The sequence below is a fragment of the Oncorhynchus keta genome, unplaced genomic scaffold (genome assembly GCF_023373465.1).
Source record: "Oncorhynchus keta strain PuntledgeMale-10-30-2019 unplaced genomic scaffold, Oket_V2 Un_scaffold_4195_pilon_pilon, whole genome shotgun sequence".
Taxonomy (NCBI): Eukaryota; Metazoa; Chordata; class Actinopteri; order Salmoniformes; family Salmonidae; genus Oncorhynchus; species Oncorhynchus keta.
This window is the reverse complement of record NW_026290935.1, coordinates 156575-162641: the sequence shown is the minus strand read 5'-3', so window position 1 is coordinate 162641 and position 6067 is coordinate 156575.

Genomic DNA, 6067 nt, shown 5'->3' with positions numbered 1-6067 from the left:
TAGTAAATTCACTCTATTTACTCATCCAATACAAATGCAATCAGTCGATATAATCGAGAACTATCATCAGAAATCAAGCGATATGAATCAGACAGTGGGGCGCCGCCTGGCCCACTACTTGGCCAGAAGGTTTAAATCAACATTTCATGTCTTGTTGTAGATGTACTGTATTGACAATAACGCAAGATCACATTTCCAGCATGGCCACCAAACCAGACCTCCTAACACCTAACAGATTAGCATAATTGGTTCAGATGATTTATTTGCCTCTCCCAAATCACCATTGCAGGGTTGACCAGCTCTGTTCCTGGAGAGCTACCATCCTGTAGGTTTTCGCTTCAAACCCAGTAGTGACTAAGATGATTCAATTTATCAACCAGTTAGTTAGGTGCACTACATAAGGGTTGGAACAAAAACCTACACTGCCATTAAAACCCAGAATCTTATACTGGATTTCTCCAGACTTCCAAGACATGGAAGGATGGCCACGGGAGGCTTGCGCTGAACACATTGGAAGGATGGCAACTTGAGGCTAGCGCTGAACACATTGGAAGGATGGCAACTTGAGGCTAGCGCTGAACACATTGGAAGGATGGCAACTTGAGGCTAGTGTTGAACATATTGGAAGGATGGCCACGTGAGGCTAGTGTTGAACATATTGGAAGGATGGCCACGTGAGGCTAGTGTTGAACATATTGGAAGGATGGCCACGCGAGGCTAGTGTTGAACATATTGGAAGGATGGCCACGCAAGGCTAGTGTTGAACATATTGGAAGGATGGCCACGCGAGGCTAGTGTTGAACATATTGGAAGGATGGCCACGTGAGGCTAGTGTTGAACATATTGGAAGGATGGCAACTTGAGGTTAGTGTTGAACATATTGGGAGGATGGCCACGTGAGGCTAGTGTTGAACATATTGGAAGGATGGCCACGCAAGGCTAGTGTTGAACATATTGGAAGGATGGCCACGCAAGGCTAGTGTTGAACATATTGGAAGGATGGCAACTTGAGGCTAGTGTTGAACATATTGGAAGGATGGCCACGCAAGGCTAGTGTTGAACATATTGGAAGGATGGCCACGTGAGGCTAGTGTTGAACATATTGGAAGGATGGCCACGCAAGGCTAGTGTTGAACATATTGGAAGGATGGCCACGCAAGGCTAGTGTTGAACATATTGGAAGGATGGCAACTTGAGGCTAGTGTTGAACATATTGGAAGGATGGCCACGTGAGGCTAGTGTTAAACATATTGGAAGGATGGCCACGTGAGGCTAGTGTTGAACATATTGGAAGGATGGCCACGGGAGACTAGTGTTGAACATATTGGAAGGATGGCCACGGGAGACTAGTGTTGAACATATTGGAAGGATGGCCATGCAAGGCTAGTGCTGAACACATTGGAAGGATGGCCACGGGAGGCTAGTGTTGAACACATTGGAAGGATGGCCATGCAAGGCTAGTGCTGAACACATTGGAAGGATGGCCACGGGAGGCTAGTGTTGAACATATTGGAAGGATGGCCACGTGAGGCTAGTGCTGAACATATTGGAAGGATGGCCACGTGAGGCTAGTGCTGAACACATTGGAAGGATGGCCACGGGAGGCTAGTGTTGAACATTTTGGAAGGATGGCCACGGGAGGCTAGTGTTGAACATTTTGGAAGGATGGCCACGGGAGGCTAGTGTTGAACATTTTGGAAGGATGGCCACGGGAGGCTAGTGTTGAACATTTTGGAAGGATGGCTACGCGAGGCTAGTGTTGAACATATTGGAAGGATGGCCACGCGAGGCTAGTGTTAAACATATTGGAAGGATGGCCACGCGAGGCTAGCGCTGAACACATTGGAAGGATGGCCACGCGAGGCTAGCGCTGAACACATTGGAAGGATGGCAACTTGAGGCTAGCGCTGAACACATTGGAAGGATGGCAACTTGAGGCTAGCGCTGAACACATTGGAAGGATGGCAACTTGAGGCTAGCGCTGAACACATTGGAAGGATGGCCACGCGAGGCTAGCGTTGAACATATTGGAAGGATGGCCACGCGAGGCTAGTGTTGAACATATTGGAAGGATGGCCACGCAAGGCTAGTGTTGAACATATTGGAAGGATGGCAACTTGAGGCTAGTGTTGAACATATTGGAAGGATGGCCACGTGAGGCTAGTGTTAAACATATTGGAAGGATGGCCACGTGAGGCTAGTGTTGAACATATTGGAAGGATGGCCACGGGAGGCTAGTGTTAAACATATAGGAAGGATGGCCACGGGAGGCTAGCGCTGAACATATCGGAAGGATGGCCACGTGAGGCTAGTGTTAAACATATTGGAAGGATGGCAACTTGAGGCTAGTGTTGAACATATTGGAAGGATGGCCACGCGAGGCTAGTGTTCAACATATAGGAAGGATGGCCACGTGAGGTTAGTGTTGAACATATTGGAAGGATGGCCACGTGAGGCTAGTGCTGAACACATTGGAAGGATGGCCACGCGAGGATAGTGTTGAACATATTGGAAGGATGGCCACGGGAGGCTAGTGTTGAACATATAGGAAGGATGGCCACGTGAGGCTAGTGTTGAACATTTTGGAAGGATGGCCACGTGAGGCTAGTGTTGAACATATTGGAAGGATGGCCACGCGAGGCTAGTGTTGAACACATTGGAAAGATGGCAACTTGAGGCTAGTGTTGAACACATTGGAAGGATGGCAACTTGAGGCTAGTGCTGAACACATTGGAAGGATGGCAACTTGAGGCTAGTGTTGAACATATTGGAAGGATGGCTACGCGAGGCTAGTGTTGAACATATTGGAAGGATGGCCACGTGAGGCTAGTGTTGAACATATTGGAAGGATGGCTACGCGAGGCTAGTGTTGAACATGTTGGAAGGATGGCCACGTGAGGCTAGTGTTGAACATATTGGAAGGATGGCTACGCGAGGCTAGTGTTGAACATACTGGAAGGATGGCAACTTGAGGCTAGTGTTGAACACATTGGAAGGATGGCTACGCGAGGCTAGTGTTGAACACATTGGAAGGATGGCCACGTGAGGCTAGTGTTGAACACATTGGAAGGATGGCCACGTGAGGCTAGTGCTGAACACATTGGAAGGATGGCCACGTGAGGCTAGTGTTGAACACATTGGAAGGATGGCCACGTGAGGCTAGTGTTGAACACATTGGAAGGATGGCCACGCGAGGCAAGTGTTGAACATATTGGAAGGATGGCCACGCAAGGCTAGTGTTGTCACAGTTACCAGCCCTTTCAAGCTTAACATCCTTATCATTTAGCGCCCTCCAGGTTCCCTCGGAGAGCTCATCAATGAGCTTGATGCCTTGATAAGCTCCTTTCCTGAGGACGGCTCACCTCTCACAGTTCTGGGCGACTTTAACCTCCCCACGTCTACCTTTGACTCATTCCTCTCTGCCTCCTTCTTTCCACTCCTCTCCTCTTTTGACCTCACCCTCTCACCTTCCCCCCCTACTCACAAGGCAGGCAATACGCTCGACCTCATCTTTATTAGATGCTGTTCTTCCACTAACCTCATTGCAACTCCCCTCCAAGTCTCTGACCACTACCTTGTATCCTTTTCCCTCTCGCTCTCATCCAACACTTCCCACACTGCCCCTACTCGGATGGTATCGCGCCGTCCCAACCTTCGCTCTCTCTCCCCCGCTACTCTCTCCTCTTCCATCCTATCATCTCTTCCCTCTGCTCAAACCTTCTCCAACCTATCTCCTGATTCTGCCTCCTCAACCCTCCTCTCCTCCCTTTCTGCATCCTTTGACTCTCTATGTCCCCTATCCTCCAGGCCGGCTCGGTCCTCCCCTCCCGCTCCGTGGCTCGACGACTCATTGCGAGCTCACAAGAACAGGGCTCCGGGCAGCCGAGCGGAAATGGAGGAAAACTCGCCTCCCTGCGGACCTGGCATCCTTTCACTCCCTCCTCTCTACATTTTCCTCCTCTGTCTCTGCTGCTAAAGCCACTTTCTACCACTCTAAATTCCAAGCATCTGCCTATAATATATAATATATGCCATTTAGCTGACGCTTTTATCCAAAGCGACTTACAGTCATGTGTGCATACATTCTACGTATGGGTGGTCCCAGGAATCGAACCCACTACCCTGGCGTTACAAGCGCCATGCTCTACCAACTGTGCTACAGAAGGACCACAAGGACCTCCTCTCCACCCTCTCCGAGTTGGGCATCTCCGGCGCGGCCCACGCTTGGATTGCGTCCTACCTGACAGGTCGCTCCTACCAGGTGGCGTGGCGAGAATCTGTCTCCTCACCACACGCTCTCACCACTGGTGTCCCCCAGGGCTCTGTTCTAGGCCCTCTCCTATTCTCGCTATACACCAAGTCACTTGGCTCTGTCATAACCTCACATGGTCTCTCCTATCATTGCTATGCAGACGACACACAATTAATCTTCTCCTTTCCCCCTTCTGATGACCAGGTGGCGAATCGCATCTCTGCATGTCTGGCAGACATATAAGTGTGGATGACGGATCACCACCTCAAGCTGAACCTCGGCAAGACGGAGCTGCTCTTCCTCCCGGGGAAGGACTGCCCGTTCCATGATCTCGCCATCACGGTTGACAACTCCATTGTGTCCTCCTCCCAGAGCGCTAAGAACCTTGGCGTGATCCTGGACAACACCCTGTCGTTCTTAACTAACATCAAGGCGGTGGCCCGTTCCTGTAGGTTCATGCTCTACAACATCCGCAGAGTACGACCCTGCCTCACACAGGAAGCGGCGCAGGTCCTAATCCAGGCACTTGACATCTCCCGTCTGGATTACTGCAACTCGCTGTTGGCTGGGCTCCCTGCCTGTGCCATTAAACCCCTACAACTCATCCAGAACGCCGCAGCCCGTCTGGTGTTCAACCTTCCCAAGTTCTCTCACGTCACCCCGCTCCTCCGCTCTCTCCACTGGCTTCCAGTTGAAGCTCGCATCCGCTACAAGACCATGGTGCTTGCCTACGGAGCTGTGAGGGGAACGGCACCTCAGTACCTCCAGGCTCTGATCAGGCCCTACACCCAAACAAGGGCACTGCGTTCATCCACCTCTGGCCTGCTCGCCTCCCTACCACTGAGGAAGTACAGTTCCCGCTCAGCCCAGTCAAAATTGTTCGCTGCTCTGGCCCCCCAATGGTGGAACAAACACCCTCACGACGCCAGGACAGCGGAGTCAATCACCACCTTCCGGAGACACCTGAAACCCCAGCTCTTTAAGGAATACCTAGGATAGGATAAAGTAATCCTTCTCACCCCCCTTAAAAGATTTAGATGCACTATTGTAAAGTGGCTGTTCCACTGGATGTCATAAGGTGAATGCACCAATTTGTAAGTCGCTCTGGATAAGAGCGTCTGCTAAATGACTTAAATGTAAATATAGTAGACCATAGTGAGTGAACCTGTTCTATAGTAGACCATAGTGAGTGAACCTGTTCTATAGTAGACCATAGTGAGTGAACCTGTTCTATAGGAGACCATAGTGAGTGAACCTGTTCTATAGGAGACCATAGTGAGTGAACCTGTTCTATAGGAGACCATAGTGAGTGAACCTGTTCTATAGGATACCATAGTGAGTGAACCTGTTCTATAGGAGACCATAGTGAGTGAACCTGTTCTATAGGAGACCATAGTGAGTGAACCTGTTCTATAGGAGACCATAGTGAGTGAACCTGTTTTATAGGATACCATAGTGAGTGAACCTGTTCTATAGGAGACCATAGTGAGTGAACCTGTTTTATAGGAGACCATAGTGAGTGAACCTGTTCTATAGGAGACCATAGTGAGTGAACCTGTTCTATAGGAGACCATAGTGAGTGAACCTGTTCTATAGGAGACCATAGTGAGTGAACCTGTTCTATAATAGACCATAGTGAGTGAACCTGTTCTATAGTAGACCATAGTGAGTGAACCTGTTCTATAGGATACCATAGTGAGTCAACCTGTAATTGGCACTGTGCCGAACAACGGTAATTAGCAGTGGGTGTCAGTCCTATCGCCTCTGACCATAGAACATTGTCCATACCAGAAAATCAACACCGAACAAATTAGA